This window comes from Trichomycterus rosablanca, chromosome 14 (assembly GCF_030014385.1).
Source record: "Trichomycterus rosablanca isolate fTriRos1 chromosome 14, fTriRos1.hap1, whole genome shotgun sequence".
Taxonomy (NCBI): Eukaryota; Metazoa; Chordata; class Actinopteri; order Siluriformes; family Trichomycteridae; genus Trichomycterus; species Trichomycterus rosablanca.
In genome coordinates, this window is record NC_086001.1 from 22,371,863 (window position 1) to 22,391,129 (window position 19,267).

General features: G+C 45.2%; 2 non-coding genes and 2 pseudogenes across 2 annotated transcripts; 1 reads left to right on the forward strand and 3 right to left on the reverse strand.

Annotated features, from left to right (window-relative positions):
• Window positions 1–19,267, reverse strand: part of LOC134326206 (zinc finger protein 208-like) — a 339,536-nt pseudogene that overhangs the window by 21,206 nt on the left and 299,063 nt on the right.
• Window positions 11,567–18,169, reverse strand: LOC134327008 (maternal embryonic leucine zipper kinase-like; annotated as a pseudogene).
• On the forward strand, window positions 18,252–18,325 carry trnai-aau (transfer RNA isoleucine (anticodon AAU)). Its single transcript has one exon. It is a non-coding gene; the product is annotated as a tRNA-Ile (tRNA).
• Window positions 18,537–18,609, reverse strand: trnak-cuu (transfer RNA lysine (anticodon CUU)). The gene has a single exon. It is a non-coding gene; the product is annotated as a tRNA-Lys (tRNA).

Consider the following 19,267-nt stretch of genomic DNA (forward strand, 5'->3'; position numbering starts at 1 on the left):
AAATTATCCAGCCTAATGTCTGGTTTAAAATCAACCCTGAAGCTGAAACTAGCCCAGAATCCAGGGGGTCACAGATATTGGTGAAATGGCAAATGATCGATCAGTACTACTAGTGAATCTTTTATTATTAATAATAATATACTTTCATTTTACATTCCGATTGTAGTTTTTTTTATGATGCATTTTGTTTACATTGGTATTACAGATAGTAATATTTTATCCTTAAACTATTAGTCATTTTATTTATTTTATTTAATCGTTTTAGATCTTATAAAAGTACATTTTATAGTAAAGCTTTAAATACTAAAAGCTCTGAATTTCACTTCTACTCTTTTCTGTTCTTTCCTCTCCAATCTTCATTATTAACTAATGATTTATTAATAGAATTTCAGGTTACATGAAGAACTATTTTAAATTAGGCAGATGCTATCTGCACCCTGGTGTAAACAGCAAAGTGTACAGTTTGCACCCTGTTGTAAATGCTATTTACACCCAGGTCCATTTGCACCATGTTTTACGGTACAGATCACATGGTCTACGCTAAAAGTTTTATGCACATCTAAACCCTGTTTTTTGGTACCCTTAAACTTTATAATAAAGGCCTTTTATATTGTCACATTTCTAGATTGTATTTAGAAATGATACATCTGAATGGCTTGATATTAACTGAGTGTAAACTACATGTTGTATACTATCATTATAAAGTAGAGTTGTTCTGTGGAAACAAGATAATTCCTTTTAGTAACGATGACAACTCATGTAATCACGAATTTTCCATTTAATAACAATCTAAATTAAAACGGAAATGAGCTTAGATTATGTTTTAGTTGACTTTAAATTTAAAGTAAAATCATAATGTTCAGTTATTACCAAACCTTTTATTTTAAAGCCTGAAATTCTATCCTAAATAGTTCCGCCAGACGCTTTTACCGTAATGTTTAGTATACGCACATCTTCACAAACAATGTGGGAGCTGATTTGACTGAGCATTTTGAAGTGAAGGCTTGACCACAGTAGTAAATCAAACAGTTCACAGACACACAAGTGCACAGTGAATATTTCTACACCATAAATACAGATAAATCTATAGGTGGGTGTTTCCTCTTATAGTTTTCTTATTGTTCCTCATATACAGTAGAAACTAATTCACACAAATATACATACAGCATTTTACATGACTTAGATTCTTATCATAAAAGCTTTATCTAAGTTCATGTCATTTCACTTTACAGAAAAGCCTTTCAATTCCTTGTTTGTGTTTAGGATTAAATGTGAATAACTTCTCTGCTCAGATAAATAGGTGTAGTTTGACTTCACCCATCATGCTTTGTGGCTCCATCTACTTCATTTGCACATGTTCCATAGATAATGAGCTAGTACTTCACACAAGAAGGTGTGAATGGTTGGCTGATGATTGACCAATGCAGAGTTTTGAACTGGTCTTGGGTCTTTGTCCTTAGCTCTATTTAAGGACTAAACTCTAGACCTGTAGCTGAGTCACTTGGTAAGAAGGATCTTCTGCACGTTCTTCATTAGAAACGACCTGCTGGAGACACCAGCTTTGTTACAGTGGCTGCCAGGATTCTAACAGGAAGGTAAAGGGTTTTCTTGTTTGTTTCTTTTACATTTATGTTGCATTTGTTGTTCTTTATATTTTATGATGTTATTTAATATTATCAGGTTAATATATTCAGACTGTTTAAAATAGCTTTATGCTCATAATTGTGGTGATTTATGAAGCCTTTTTTACTCCCAGCACACCAAAGATTTACACTTGTGAGCTAATTATTAGTCCTGTCATGAACTGGATTAGATTTGCTTGGTGCAGGACTGATGTTGAGAAAGTCAGATCTCTTATATCTTTATTTATATCAAGTTATTTATAGTTATTTAATTATTAATATCTGCAGTATTTATAAGTATTTTACCATGATGTTCTTTGAATTCAGATTCTCACTTAGACGTGAAGTGAATTTCATGTTTTTATTACTAGGTGAAGAGTTTAATATTATTGTTGTAATGAATGAAGACGTAGGACCCAAAGATGCGGAGCAAAAAATGATATTTATTAACAATAAATATATATATACAGATGAACAAAGGAAAGGAGTTAAACAAAAACAATTCGGGAAATCCCGAACGACGCCATTCTCGTCACTGGCAACTGAAAAGGAAACACAAAAACAGAAAATAGAAAAGCAGCCAACGCGAGGCGCGAACCCGGGTCGCTCACTCGCGGCAATTATAATCACCCCGCTACGCTACGGCGTTGCTGAGGTTACACACTCGCCTTCTGAATATGAGGCTGAAATGAGAGAACGGATCTCAGTAAATAATCCGTAAAAAGGGGCAAAACTTGTAAAGATAATTGTGAGGGGAATAATGGATCGGTTGTGTCACCAGTTTTAATAGACTGGGAAGAAACCGATGACTGAGTTTGGAAAAAGGGTTCAGGCGAGTGGATTCGAACCGGGGATTCACGCATGGAGGAGCGGCGACTTACCGCTCAACCAAACAGCAGTGAATAACCCTGACAAAAGTTCAAGCCTTTAAAGGACTGCGGAAGGTGGCAATTAGCCTGATGCTAACCCGCTGCTAGCTTTGCAAGCGGGGACCATATGTGGCAACGCCAAAACAACCACAGCTCGAGGGCTGTAAGGAATCGCACCAGCTCTCCCTATTAAATGAAACAAAGACCCTAAGTTACCTCAGTCTTACGACTTACACACCCAACCGCGCTACCAGGCGCCTGGGGATACCAAACTAGCCCTGCAAAAGGAATGGCTGCAGCAGTGCAGCCAGTCGAAAACAAAGAACAAAGGTGCGACGACTGCAGACTGGCGACGCCCCCTTAAGTAGGAAGCTGACAGCTGCAGGTCGTTGCCCTAATCAGCTGGCCTCCTATTTGAGGCCACGCTGCTCTTTGTTCTGTAACGCCTGCAACGCTGTGAATTGGTGGTACGTTCGCCAGACGTTGCAGGCACCCTAACAGGACCCCCCCCTCTAGGGACAGCTCCCGAGGTCCCAAGACCCGCAGACCGGTTCCTTCGGTACTCACGAATCAGTTCAGGGTCCAGGATGCGTCGAGCCGGTACCCATGAACGTTCCTCGGGGCCGTAACCTTCCCAATCCACCAGGTATTGAGTGCTACCCTGCACTTTCCTGCTATCCAGGAGACGGCGGACCGTAAATGCAGGGGCACCCTGGATGATACGAGGGGCGGGAGGTTGTGGGGGGGGTAAAGCTCCCCTACCCGCGAACGGGCGAAGTTGGGAGACATGAAAGGTCGGATGCGCCTTCATCCTGGGGGGCAACTCCAACCTATATGTCACCGGGTTAATCCGTCGGACTACCTTGAACGGACCAATGTACCTCGGTGCCAGCTTGTGAGTGGTACCTTTGACGGGGAGATCCCTCGTCGATAGGAGGACACGTTGGCCCGGACGGAACGTAAGAGCCGGCTGTCGCCTACGGTCAGCATTGCGCTTCATGGAGCGCTGAGAGGCCAAAAGGGCCTGTCTTGCTTTCCGCCAGGCGGCGCGGCAGCGACGGATATGTTGCTGCACAGTCGGCACCGCAACCTCTTGTTCCTGATCAGGAAACAGCGGAGGGGGATAGCCGAACTGTGCCTCAAATGGTGACATACCCAGAGCGGCATGGTGCAGGGTATTGTGAGCAAATTCAGCCCACAACAGCTTATCCGCCCAAGTGGCTGGATTACCTGCAGTCAAGCACCGAAGCATCTTGCCTAGATCTTGAATGACCCGCTCCGATTGCCCGTTGGACTCGGGATGATATCCCGAGGATAAGCTGGCCGTCGCGCCGAGAAGTTGGCAAAAGGCTCGCCAGCACTGGCTAATGAACTGTGGACCCCGATCCGACACAATGTCGGACGGGACCCCATGTGCTCTCACCACATGTTGCAGAACAGCCTGTGCGGTAGCCATGGCGGACGGGAGCTTGGGCATCGGAATGAAAAGGCAAGATTTGGTGAACCGGTCTACAATCACCAGTACCACCGTGAATCCCCTGGATATTGGCAAACCCGTGACGAAATCCAGTGCCAGGTGGGACCACGGTCTAGAGGGTACTGGTAATGGATGGAGGAGTCCACGAGGACGCTCTCTTGTGCTTTTATTAGTCGCACAGATAGCGCAGGTACGGACAAGGTCCTTGACCTGACTCTCCATCCCTGGCCACCAGAACCTTCGGCGCAAGAACACCAGGGTCTTAGAGACTCCTGGATGAGCCGCAAACGAGGACGCGTGAGCCCATTCAAACACCTGACGGCGGACTGTTGATGGTACAAACATCCGGTCAGGTGGACCTCCACCTGGGTCGGGCTCAACAACTTGAGCGTCTCTCACTGTTTTAAATATGCCCCACGTTACTGGGGCAGCAATTTGACTAGGGGGGATGATAGGATCAGGGTCGGTTTCGGGTCTGGTCGATTCCCACTGTCTAGACAGCGAGTCAGGCTTAACATTTTTCGACCCTGGTCTGTAAGAAAGGGTGAAATGAAACCGACCAAAAAAAAGTGACCACCGAGCCTGACGGGAATTCATCCGCTTCGCTTGCTGGATAAATGACAGATTCTTATGGTCTGTCCAGACAAGGAAGGGATGTTTTGCCCCCTCTAGCCAGTGTCGCCACTCATCTAGCGCCAGCTTGATGGCCAAAAGCTCCTTATCTCCTACCGGGTAGTTACGCTCAGCAGGAGTTAGACGGTGCGAAAAGAAAGCGCATGGGTGGAGCTTCTTTTCCGGACCCCCTCTCTGGGACAAAACCGCCCCAACCCCAACATCAGAGGCATCCACTTCCACTATGAAAGATTCCTCTGGGTCGGGCAACTGCAATACAGGAGCAGTTGTCAAGAGAGACTTGAGCCTATTGAAGGCTTGTTGGGCCTGCACCGTCCATTTAAACGGACCCTTCCCTGTGAGAGCCGTCAAAGGAGCGGCGACCGAACTGAAGTTCCGAATGAATCGCCGGAAAAAGTTGGCAAAGCCCAGAAATCTTTGCACATGGCGTACGGAACTAGGAGTTGGCCAATCCTCCACAGATTTGATCTTAACCGGATCCATTCGCAGGACACTTTGTGAAACTATAAACCCCAAAAAAGACACTGATGGGGTATGGAAAACGGATTTCTCCAGCTTGACGAACAAGTGATGGTCGAGCAAAAGCTGGAGAACCCGACGAACGTGCCTGACATGTTCTTCGATGGATCGGCTAAAGATTAAGATATCGTCCAGATAGACATAGACGTATCTGTCAAGGGCCTCCCGCAAAGCCTCATTGATAAAGCGTTGAAAGACCGCGGGGGCATTCATTAACCCAAAGGGCATCACTAGATATTCATAGTGTCCCGTGGGCGTAATGAACGCAGTCTTCCATTCGTCCCCTCGCCGGATACGAATCAAGTTATACGCGCTGCGAAGATCTAGCTTCGTAAAAATTGAAGCTCGCTGAAGAGCTTCAAAAGCTGTGGCCATCAGCGGCAGCGGATAACGATCCTTAACCGTTATAGCGTTCAGACCTCGATAATCGATACAGGGGCGCAAAGTTCCATCCTTCTTTCCCACAAAGAAAAATCCTGCCCCAGCTGGGGAGGACGATGGTCGGATGAACCCCTGATCGAGCGCCTCCTTGACATATTCCTCCATGGCGATCCTCTCCGGTCCCGACAGGGAGAAGAGGCGCCCCCTAGGAGGAGAAGTGCCAGGAAGCAAATTAATAGCACAATCGAAAGGTCTGTGTGGGGGCAAGTCCCGCGCCCGGGATTTGCTAAACACCTCCTGTAGGTCATGGTACACGGGAGGTACCCGGGTCAAATCAGGGGTCATCGCAACAGGCGATTGTGGTGCCGATGACATGCTTGCTGGCAACAGGCAAGCATCCTGGCACCGTGTTCCCCAGGCGAAGATTGACCCGGTTTGCCAATCAATTTGAGGATTGTGCCTCTTCAGCCACGAGTGCCCCAGGACCACTTGGAGTTGAGGAACCTGGGTCACCAAAAATGTGACCCGCTCCTCGTGCCTCCCCAAACGCATCGTGAGAGGAGGCGTTTGATGCGTGATCGGGCTCCCGGCCACCGCCCGGTCGTCCACAGCGTGAACCACTATGGGGACTCGTAGCGGCTGAAGATCAATCCCCAACCCGTGCACCAGATGGCGATCAATAAAATTTTCCACCGCGCCTGAATCGACACAGACCTGGAGATCAGTGGTCCCAGAGTCCCAATGCAACGATGCGCTAAGGAAAAGACCCTGTTCAGGGATGATGGTATGGCTCGCCCTCGACTCCCTACCCCGAGAGTGGCCTACTCGTTTAACCGAGGTCGGACTCTCGAGGCGGGGTCGGATGGTCGTGGGGCGGCTCCCCGAGTCGATCCCAGTTGCATGGGTTCTGGGTCCTGATCTCCCGAAACGGGCCGGGGCTGGCCCTGAGGCCGATAAAAGGGTGGGTGAGGCCCTCGCTCCCGGTTACGTTGTCGGAGTCGGGTGTCGATCGAGGTGGCTAGGAGATAGAAGGCCTTGAGAGAAGTGGGAAGGTCTCGAGTGGCCAGCTCATCTTTAATTCTCTCTCCTAGACCACGATGGAAAATGGCGACTAATGCCCCCTCGTCCCAACCGCACTCAGCCGCCAGAGTACGAAACTCAATGACGTAGTCGGCGACTGAGCGCCCCCCTTGGGACAGCTCGAGCAAACGCGGACCCGCCTCCCTTCCCCCCGTGGGATGAAAGAAAGTATCCCTCAGAGCCTCCGTGAACAAGGACTCTGAAGAACACTCCGGAGCGTTCTGTTCCCACAGGGCAGTAGCCCACTCCAAGGCTTTGCCTGTCAGCAAAGATATTATAAACGCGACCTTGGAGCGCTCAGAAGGGAAGCGGGACGGCTGAAGCTCGAATGTGAGGGAGCATTGTAGGAGGAAGCCTCGACATTTCTTCGCCTCCCCTGAAAAACGCTCGGGGGGCGGAATGGGGGTTTCAACTCCTACTGGAACCGCTGCGGGGGCGGGAGGATGGTTGGGGGAACCCGAACCGGCACCCAGAGATGGCAGCAGCTGGGCAATTTCAGTTACCCGCTGAGCCAGCTCTGAAAGCGCCAGCTCGTGTCGACCTAAAGCAACCCCCTGGTGACGAAGCACGTCAATCACAGGGGGAGTCTCCGCTGGGTCCATAACTGGTCGCACCTTTCTGTAATGAATGAAGACGTAGGACCCAAAGATGCGGAGCAAAAAATGATATTTATTAACAATAAATATATATATACAGATGAACAAAGGAAAGGAGTTAAACAAAAACAATTCGGGAAATCCCGAACGACGCCATTCTCGTCACTGGCAACTGAAAAGGAAACACAAAAACAGAAAATAGAAAAGCAGCCAACGCGAGGCGCGAACCCGGGTCGCTCACTCGCGGCAATTATAATCACCCCGCTACGCTACGGCGTTGCTGAGGTTACACACTCGCCTTCTGAATATGAGGCTGAAATGAGAGAACGGATCTCAGTAAATAATCCGTAAAAAGGGGCAAAACTTGTAAAGATAATTGTGAGGGGAATAATGGATCGGTTGTGTCACCAGTTTTAATAGACTGGGAAGAAACCGATGACTGAGTTTGGAAAAAGGGTTCAGGCGAGTGGATTCGAACCGGGGATTCACGCATGGAGGAGCGGCGACTTACCGCTCAACCAAACAGCAGTGAATAACCCTGACAAAAGTTCAAGCCTTTAAAGGACTGCGGAAGGTGGCAATTAGCCTGATGCTAACCCGCTGCTAGCTTTGCAAGCGGGGACCATATGTGGCAACGCCAAAACAACCACAGCTCGAGGGCTGTAAGGAATCGCACCAGCTCTCCCTATTAAATGAAACAAAGACCCTAAGTTACCTCAGTCTTACGACTTACACACCCAACCGCGCTACCAGGCGCCTGGGGATACCAAACTAGCCCTGCAAAAGGAATGGCTGCAGCAGTGCAGCCAGTCGAAAACAAAGAACAAAGGTGCGACGACTGCAGACTGGCGACGCCCCCTTAAGTAGGAAGCTGACAGCTGCAGGTCGTTGCCCTAATCAGCTGGCCTCCTATTTGAGGCCACGCTGCTCTTTGTTCTGTAACGCCTGCAACGCTGTGAATTGGTGGTACGTTCGCCAGACGTTGCAGGCACCCTAACAATTGTGGTATTAATGTAGTAATAATACTAAAAGTATTTCTAATTAATTTACTTATTTCTTTGTTTCTTATCAAAGCATAAACATGAAGAACTTTCATCACTGCTCAGAGTGTGGGAAGAGTTTTATTAAGGAGACTCATCTCAAACAACACCAGCGTATTCACACAGGAGAGAAACCATATCACTGCTTAGAGTGTGGGAAGAGTTTTACTTACAATCATGCTCTTAAAGTACACCAGCGTGTTCACACAGGAGAGAAACCATATTCCTGCTCAGACTGTGGAAAGAGTTTTATTCAAAGTAGTGACCTTAAGGTACACCAGCGTGTTCATACTGGAGAAAAGCCATATCACTGCTCAGAGTGTGGAAAGAGTTTTGCTCAACAAGCTAACTTTCAAAATCACCAGCGTATTCACACAGGAGAAAAGCCGTATCACTGCTTAGAGTGTGGAAAGAGTTTTGCTCAACAGGGTACCCTTAAAAAACACCAGCGTATTCACACAGGAGAGAAACCGTATTACTGCTCGGAGTGTGGGAACAATTTTGCTGAACATAGTACCCTTCAAAAACACCAGCGTATTCATACAGGAGAGAAACCGTATAACTGCACTCAGTGTGGAAAGAGTTTTACTCAAAGTAGTGCCCTTAAAATACACCAGCGTGTTCACACAGCAGAGAAACCGTATCACTGCTCAGTGTGGAAAGAGTTTTACTCAAAGTAGTGACCTTAAAGTACACCAGCGTGTTCACACAGAAGAGAAACCGTATCACTGCTCAGAGTGTGGAAAGAGTTTTGCTCAACAGGGTAACCTTCAAAAATACCAGCGTATTCACATTGGAGAAAAGCCGTATCACTGCTCAGAGTGTGGAAAGAGTTTTGCTCAACAGGTTAACCTAAAAAAACACCAGCGTATTCACACAGGAGAGAAACCGTATCACTGCTCAGAGTGTAAAAAGTATTTTGCTGATGAAAGTAATCTTAAACAACATCAACAAACTCACATAGAAAAACTACATCACTGTTAAAAGTGTGAAAAGTATTTTTGTGCATTATTCTCTCTAACAACACCAGCACATTCACACAGGAGGTAAAGCTGTATGGTTTCCTTTTTTTTTACAACTGTTCTACTTCAATTATCAAATGTACATGATGGTGTGAATATGATTATTAATCATCAAATGTAATGTACCAACCTCAGATCTGAATCTGTTTTTGTTCTTTATTCAAGTGTAATCTACTTTAATAAACACACAACAACTTTTACTTTCAAGTGGAAGAATTTTACCCTGGTCTTTATGGTGTCTGCATAAATTCTTCATATTATGAATGCTAAGTTTTTATAAATGAATAGCCTCTTACTTTAACACTTCTAGGTCTACACTCCAAAATTCTAGTGTTTAGAAGAGCAAGACCCTTAAACCTCAATTGCTCATTGTGTAAGTCGCTTTGGATAAAGGCGTCTGCTAAATGCTAAAAATGTAAATGTAAAAAATGTAAATTTCCACTTAGCAAATAATGAACCGTCCTCAACCAGAATGTACATGAGAAGGTGTGAATGGAGGGCTGTGGACTGAACAGTGTTGCATGGTTCTATCATCATGAGTCTTTGTTCTTTGTGTTTATCTATAGACCAAATTAGTGGTAGCTAAACTCCTTTGTTAAAAGAAATACTCATATTTACATTTAATTATCCCAACATCTTCTAGTGCATAAAACCCAGTTCATATAAATCCTAATACAGACTGAACTGACATGTTTTACAATTACATTTAAAAATAAATAAATACTATTGTGGTAGTTCAGGTGTTTTTTTTTATCATGGAGGTGACCAACTGACCAAAACCAACAGAGGGGTCGGGAGACAAGTGTTTCTTTATTGATGAATAAATGTATTTGTTAAACTGTAAATTCCATCCGAGTCCTCTGTGTGATGAGAGTTTGGTTTTGAATCCGATGTCAGCAAATGTGTCCACGGTTGTTAAATGGGACTAAACTCACGGTCCATGTATTTGTATGTAGGCTTGAGCTGGAGTGACAATAGAAAGTAGATGTAAAGGACTGGGTGGGTAATAATTCAAAATAGTTCTTCATGTAACCTAAAATTCTATTTATAAATCATAAGAGAATAAAAACTAAATCATTAATAAAGAAGATTGGAGAGGAGAAGAAAACAGGAGAGGAAAGAACAGAAAAGAGTAGAAGTGAAATTCAGAGCTTTTAGTATTTAAAGTGTTACTATTAAATGTTCTTTTATGAGATCTAAAACAATTATAAAAAATGTGTTGCTAAAAATAAATTACAGCTTGTTACTTATCGCAGATTTGAGACATCATTATTATTATTATTGTTATTATTATTATTATTATATAAAAATGAGAGAGTGTTTATGGCTCTTCTGTCCCAAGTGTTTTTGTAATGTGTTGTACACCTGCAATGTTGACTGTTTTTGGTATACAGGATAGAAAAGGCAGAATGCAGGTGAAAAGGTGTTATTTGGCAACCCAGTACTGTGTAAATATTGGACAGAACACATGATGGTTTATTTATCAGTCGTGTAGTGTGAAATTCACACTGACTTGAAAGACTCCCGATTACAAGAGATCCAGTCGTATAGTGTGAATTTGGCATTAGTCTCCAGATTGGAAGAATGTTTGAAAAAAGGGGACGAGATCTCATGACCTTGTTGAAATAAAAAATCCTTGTGATGTCGCCCTATTGTGGCCTTTTAGTAGAATTGTAATAAAATAATATGAGTTGAGAGACGTGAGTTGATGAAGTTTTATGGTAACGATCTCATGCTGCTCTGAGTGAGCTGACAGTAGGTCTGTATCTTCACTGCTGAGTTCAATGTTCTGTAACATGTCAGGAAACGTTGTGCCTTCTTTCACCTCATATTACTGACATCATACACAAAATGATGAACAAATGTGAAAATAAACATCCATAAACCTTCATATATTCAGTGAGTTTATTTATTTATTATTTAATGTAATAAGATCTTGAGGCTTGTTGATCCTGGTCATCCATGTTCTACACTTCTCATACAGCTGTGTGGATCAACAAGGGCGGCACCTCAGTGGAGTTCCTCTAACCAGTCCCACACAGATACTCAAAATGCACCGTTCTGGTAAAAGAAGAGAGAGAGAGAGGATGGGTTAGAGAGAAACATCTGCAACAATCACTGAAATGTGAAATTGAGATGTAATGTCCTGATTGGACGGCTCCACCATCGTCCCTCCTTGATGTGCCGACGACGTCTCCTGCTAAATAAAACAAGAAGAGATGTAAGAACATTCCAGAAGCTGTAGTGTTTGGACAGATGAGCATGTAGAGCAGCGTTTATCAGGTAAAATACACCTGGATTTCTTACACGTCCGCTCAGCTACACACTGGACTACTGCGCTGCTTCCTTCTCAAGAGCAAAAGATACGTGTGGTCTGATCAAACTTCCACTGCACACACACACACACACACACACACACATCTCTATTAGACGGAGCACAAGAACCTCAATATTAATAAATATGTGTCTACATTTTGGCATCTGTGTTGATGCAGATACAAGTACTGAAATGTACCTCAGACACCAGCTGCTTGGTGCTTTGGTTGGACTGTCTGAACATCACGTCTCGGTGATGCTCTCCTCATCTAGATGATCCAGCTGAGACACAAACACACACACAGACACAAATATATGAGTATGTAAGATAATAAAGATACAATCTTCTGTACGGTGGATCTCCATCATGTCACTGTACTACGTCTAGGGTGGATGTTGTACCGGGCATGTGCTGTGCCATTCCACAGGGCTGCTGTACCCCTTCATTACCCACTCATGATCCAGCAGATGCTCCACCTTTATGCGCCGCTCTGGAACCACCTACAGGACAAGATACAAGAACTTCAGGTGATGAAGCCCACAGAGAAACACACACTCGCTTTGCTCACATTAAACACACCATAAACACACACCTGCAGCATTTCCTTAATCAGCAGTACAGAACCAGGAGACAGCCAGTCAGGAGTGTCAAAATGTCCTTTCTGAGGAAACACAGAGCAAAACAATCACATCTGATCAAAGAACATCACCACAAGCCATTACTGTTACTTTTACTGTATGTTTAACATGCTGCTGATCATTAAATAATAGATTCAGTTTCATAATCGTAACAAGACTTGTATGCCAATGGTGTTTCATTGTAGTTCCAAGACTTACAGTGATTTGTTCATGGAGCTCCACAAAGTTGTCACCATCGAACGGGAGGTAGCCACACAGCATGTCATATAGGACAACACCCAGGCTCCAAACATCTGCCTAAACACACACACACACACACACACACATATTCATTATCTTTTTTAACCATGCTTTTCCCTGGTCAGTCCCCTCATCCAGACCTCATAGAATAACTCATGAATGGGGCTACAGAGGGGACTGAACACCTTGGATTTGGAGACTCTCCAATTGAAGTTTATCAGGAATAACCTGGGGAAACACCTCACACACACCTACCTTTGCACCATGATAGGGTTGCGCATCAATGATTTCTGGTGAGGGAGGGGTTCCACAGCCCTCAATCAGAGCAGTACCCAATCCACCCTACAACAAAACAGATTTCTATCAACCGAAGGTCCAACTGTTGACTCACATCTGCAGCACAACACACAAACTGAACCAGCATGGCTCTGTGATGTTCTGTTCATCTAACTGATCACTGAAACTAATTGTGGACACCATGTGTGCAAGGCTTTATTAAAGCATGATGGATGGGGGTAAGCACACCGCCTTACTAGACTCTCTGAATGGCACGCTTGATTTAAGTATACACTACAGTCTTAGGAGAGACACGAACCTCTGGTTTGGCACAGAGACCAAAGTCGATGAGCTTGATGTTGTTCTTCTCATCCAGCATCATGTTTTCCTGAGAGTCAAAATAAAACACGTCATGTCCAAGCACTAACAAAGAAAAAACACAAAGTATAAGTGGAAATCGTTTGGCTGACGCACTGGCTTAAGGTCACGGTGGGCGTATCCCTGGCTGTGGACGTAGGCCAGCGCCGAGATGATCTGACGGAAGATCCTGCGTGTCTCCTCCTCCGACAACCTGTCGTTATTATCGATGTGGTCGAACAGATCTCCACCCGGACAAAACTGGAGGAGAGAGTGAGTCAAGTGAGCAGCAAATCATCATAAATCCAGAGGTTAAATAAAATCTGATAGTTTCCAACCACTGATGGTACCTCAAGCACCATGTAGATCTGGTCAGCAGTCTCCATGACTTGGTACAAGCGGCACACGTGCTGATGATTGAGGTTCTTCAGGGCTTCAATCTCTATCCTCAAATCGGACAACTCATCCTGCAATGGGGAGGAAACAGGAACAGTTTTATGACTTTTCAGATCAGAATTAGGAGAACCAAACGTTTGGAAACTGAGACACGTCTGTCTTTAACAGACGGTTTTGCTGAAACTAACCCCGAGCTCTTTCTTCTCCAGGATCTTGATGGCCACTGGCTCTTGAGTCTGAACGTGCCTGCCGAGCTTGACCGTCGCATAACCGCCTGAAGAACGATTGAATAAAAAAAAAAATTTTAAGTCAGGTTTTAAAAGATGGACATCTGTGTTACACAAAGGCAGAGAGACGACTGAAAGTGGTACCAGTTACCTGATCCAATGGTTTTGTAAACCTCATAGCACTTGTGCAGCTCAGAGACGTCCTCAACCACACGTGACGTTCCCTCTGTGGTGTCGTCTGTCTCGGGTACAGCGCATGGAACTTCTACCTGCTGCCCACAAGAGACTTGTTATTATTACTGATTTGGCCTCTTCTTGTTTCATCCTACATGTATCTCATTCATGAGCAGAGGAACCCAAACAGCTACATCTGACTCTTCAGAAGGTCGTCACAGGTATCTGGAGCCAAGGGAGGATCCAGGGGAGGATCCGTAAAGCCAACATGACAATCGGGGTGGGTTCAAGTCTGGGGAATCAGGGAGTCAGGGTAGTACTCGGACCCAGTGTTGGACGTTTCTAGCCTTGCTGGAAGATCCCATACGCCACAGTGACCCAATAAAGTCCTGGTAGGTGGTTACAGGTATCTGGAGCCATGATGCTGCTTGAGGTGGTCCCACAGACGCTCAACTGGGTTTAAGTCTGGGGAATTAGAGGGCCATGGTAGTACTCTGAAGTCTTGGTCATGCTCTTCTGGCCATGCTGGAAGAGCCCATCCGCCACAGTGACCCAATAAAGTCCTGGTTGGTCGTCAAACTGATACTCACCTGGTTCCCATCCGCTTTACGGTCGCCTTCGTAGACGGAACCGCAGCCTCCCTTTCCCAGTAGCTCTCCGACATTGTGTCCACTCTCAAAGCTGTCCGGGTTCGTGTTGGTCGTCTTCTCCTCTTGATGTCCTCCATTGGTGGTTTCTCCTTCACCATCTTCAACACAAGTATCACCAATGATGCTCCATGTGTTATGTGGACCAAAAATAAGGGTCCATATAAAGGGCCGGCGTACTCACCCTTGTTCTCGGGAGCATCACAGACGACTTCTCCAGAACTGATCCCACCTACGAAGCCCAAGGGTTAAATATATAGTCACTACAGTTTAATAGTGTCGGGCTCGAACGTGGTGGTGTTAAGGTTACCTGGAGCTTCAGAAGACGCCCGTGGTCCCTGGGAATCTGTCTGCTCGCTCGAGGAATCTGATTCTGAATCATTCTCGTACCCGTCTGATTCCTGCTAATTTAGACGCATTAAACTGGTGTTACAGAGACGAGAACTGAACCCCTCCCCTCCCGGAGTATAGTGGTAATGATAATTCACCTCGCTCTCGACTGTTTCTTCTTCTCTCTCAGTCAGGTTCTGAATGGCGCTGATCCACGCCCGTCTACCTGCCTCACAGTCGGCCTGGAACGTACAGCTCCTGTACACACACGGTGATAGATACAGATTATATAGGATGCAGACAGATAGACAGATTGAGTAGATAGATAAACAGATAGATAGACAGACATTCAGAAAGACAGATGGATAGACAGATAGATAGTCTGTCTATCTCCCTGTCTGTCTATTTATCAGCCTGTCTGTCTTTCTATCAATCATCTTGTCTATCTATCTTTTGTCTGTTTTGTAGATTGATCATCTATTTGTCTGTCTATCTATTAGTCTGTCTGTCTATTGATCATCTGTCTGTCTGTCTGTCTCTGATGATTATAGATCTGGACTTACCTTGTGGGCGTGACCACCCGGAAGCAGAAGCGTCGCCCGGTGTCCTCGCAGCTCTGGACCGAACAGCGCTGCAGGTCTTCATCCAGCACCGTGAAGTCACGCTGGGGGAATAGAACATAAAACCTTCTTATTTATACAGTCGATATACAGGGGTTGGACAAAATAACTGAAACACCTGGTTTTAGACCACAATAATTTATCAGTATGGTGTAGGGCCTCCTTTTGCGGCCAATACAGCTTCAATTGGTCTTGGAAATGACATATACAAGTCCTGCACAGTGGTCAGAGGGATTTTAAGCCATTCTTCTTGCAGGATAGTGGCCAGGTCACTACGTGATGCTGGTGGAGAAAAAACGTTTCCTGACTCGCTTCTCCAAAACACCCCAAAGTGGCTCAATAATATTTAGATCTGGTGACTGTGCAGGCCATGGGAGATGTTCAACTTCACTTTCATGTTCATCAAACCAATCTTTCACCAGTCTTGCTGTGTGTATTGGTGCATTGTCATCCTGATACACGGCACCGCCATTGGATGCACATGGTCCTCCAGAATGGTTCGGTAGTCCTTGGCAGTGACGCGCCCATCTAGCACAAGTATTGGGCCAAGGGAATGCCATGATATGGCACCCCAAACCATCACTGATCTGGGTGGTACGCTTCTTTGGGGCTTCTCCACACCGTAACTCTCCCGGATGTGGGGAAAACAGTAAAGGTGGACTCATCAGAGAACAATACATGTTTCACATTGTCCACAGCCCAAGATTTGCGCTCCTTGCACCATTGAAACCGACGTTTGACATTGGCACGAGTGACCAAAGGTTTGGCTATAGCAGCCCGGCCGTGTATATTGACCCTGTGGAGCTCCCGACGGACAGTTCTGGTGGAAACAGGAGAGTTGAGGTGCACATTTAATTCTGCCGTGATTTGGGCAGCCGTGGTTTTATGTTTTTTGGATACAATCCGGGTTAGCACCCGAACATCCCTTTCAGACAGCTTCCTCTTGCGTCCACAGTTAATCCTGTTGGATGTGGTTTGTCCTTCTTGGTGGTATGCTGACATTACCCTGGATACCGTGGCTCTTGATACATCACAAAGACTTGCTGTCTTGGTCACAGATGCGCCAGCAAGACGTGCACCAACAATTTGTCCTCTTTTGAACTCTGGTATGTCACCCATAATGTTGTGTGCATTGCAATATTTTGAGCAAAACTGTGCTCTTACCCTGCTAATTGAACCTTCACACTCTGCTCTTACTGGTGCAATGTGCAATTAATGAAGATTGGCCACCAGACTGGTCCAATTTAGCCATGAAACCTCCCACACTAAAATGACAGGTGTTTCAGTTATTTTGTCCAACCCCTGTATAAACGCCGGTGAAATCGTCCCAGACTTAAACACGACAAGGGCGGTTTGGGACACAGCCCAGCACAGAAGTCTGCTGTGATGCACCCACTATGGGACGGCTTCTGGAGGGTCCTGGGTTCGATTCCCGGGTGAAGTTTGCATGTTCTCCCCATGTCCTGGGGGTAACTGGGTACCCTAGGTATAAGTGTGTGTGTGACACACCCTGGTACTGACACACCCCCATACCATGACACACCCTGGTACTGGTACTGACACACTCTCATACCATGACACACCCTGGTACTGGTACTGACACACTCTCATACCATGACACACCCTGGTACTGGTACTGACACACTCTCATACCATGACACACCCTGGTACTGACACACCCCATACCATGACACACCCTGGTACTGACACACCCCCATACCATGACACACCCTGGTACTGGTACTGACACACCCCCATACCCTGACACACCCTGGTACTGACACACCCCCATACCATGACACACCCTGGTACTGACACCCCCCCCCATACCATGACACACCCTGGTACTGACACACCCTGGTACTTGTACTGACACACCCCCATACCATGATACACCCTGGTACTGACACACCCCCATACCATGACACACCCTGGTATTGACACCTCATACATGTGTATGATGTGTGATTGTGTACTGATGCGTGTGTGTATTACATGTGTGTATAAGGTGTGTATGATGTGTGTGTGTATTTAGAAACTGAATATTGTAAATGATATTTTACTAACAGTAATGGAGAGAGAAATTTTGACTGTATTAGAGCTGCTGCTACAACAACATAATGAAAAGCTCGGCCTACTCAGGTCCATCACAAATGCACTTGGAAAAAATGATCCAAAACAAATTGAGGATTTCACTGCTCCACTTGCCAACGAATCTCAGTTCAGACACTTTGACATGAACCTCTAGACTAGTAAGTGCTTTCTACGTTAAACTGTTTTTTATGTGTTATGTATGTACTTTGTTATAGTCCCTTTAAAAGATACACTTTGACAATTTACTTAATCCTGGTGTGTTCTTAAGTGGCCCTCTACTATGTTTAAGAGCTGAGAAAACTCCCTAAATTATCTTTTTTTTTTACTTAAAACTTCTTGACTTTTAATAGTGAGCACAACATTAGAAAATGTGTGTGTGTGTGTGTGTAAGATTCAGAGATCTAAGAACCTCATCACATTCATGCACGTGTCTTTCTTTTACAGATTGAGTGTTTTGGTTTTTGTGGCGGTATGACTGGAAAGGAAACTGTAATAAACGACCTGGTAAATCATCATGGGTAAGTTTTTTAAATTAATATTTAAACTGAATTCACTCATTAAGTCTCCTCTCCTACAGCCGAGACGAACTTGAGACCAACCGTAAAGCTCTCCATCGTTTCTGTGTGGCAGGTCCATAACTGAAGGGCTGTCAGTGTAGAATCAGGTATGTGGGTATATGCCCTGACCTTGGACATCGGCCGGTTAGCTCAGTTGGTTAGAGCGTGGTGCTAATAACGCCAAGGTCGCGGGTTCGATCCCCGTACGGGCCACACCCACTTTTGGACTTAAACTCTTGATGTACACAAAATGAGACACAAAAACAATGTGCAGCTCCACAGAATAGTGGACATAATTAACTGAAAACATGCAGTAAACAACAGTCCTACAAGCACAAACATCCACCTGATAAGTCACTGGAGACCGGCTGTCCAAAGTGGAAGAACGTCCTTTTGGTTTCCGTATATGTTAAATGAAGACACTCGCCCAACGTGGGGCTCGAACCCACGACCCTGAGATTAAGAGTCTCAGGCTCTACCGACTGAGCTAGCCGGGCTTAAGCAGCATGTTAGAACAGAGAGCTCATCGGTCAGATCATCAGAGAGATGTAGGTTTAATTCACTAACATCACAACCAGATTAAGAACTAATTCACGGTTTACAAACAAACACAATTCAGAATAAGTAACAGAAACAGACACAGACTTACTGTCACTTTTAAACTACTACCTTGACTTGTGTTGAGTTATGAGATTTGCAGTATGATGTTGTTTGGTGTTTGTTAGTGATGAATAGAAGGCTGGTCTATAGAATTTACAATTAATGCCAACTTCAGTGGTTATACAGTTTAAAAAAGTTTTATAAGATGGGCTGTCCTAAAATGACACATAACACATCCCTAAATGCGAGGGTTGGTGGATTTTGTTTCTCTTGATGGAGTGCTGAAAGAGCACACTGAGAATGCCACTGTGTTTAAGGGAACTTCAAAAACTGTGCAGAATGAGCTACTGGACTGTATGTTGTCTGTTCTGAAGGAACATATAATCAAAGAAGCCCAGGGCAGCGATTTTCTTTCAATCCAGGCAGATGAGACAATGGATATTGCCACGCAGTGCCAGCTTGTTCTTGTACTACGCTATATTGATGCTAAAAACAATGTGCAGGAAAGATTTTTTGAGTTCATCCCTTTGCAGTCGGCCACTGCTGATTCCATTG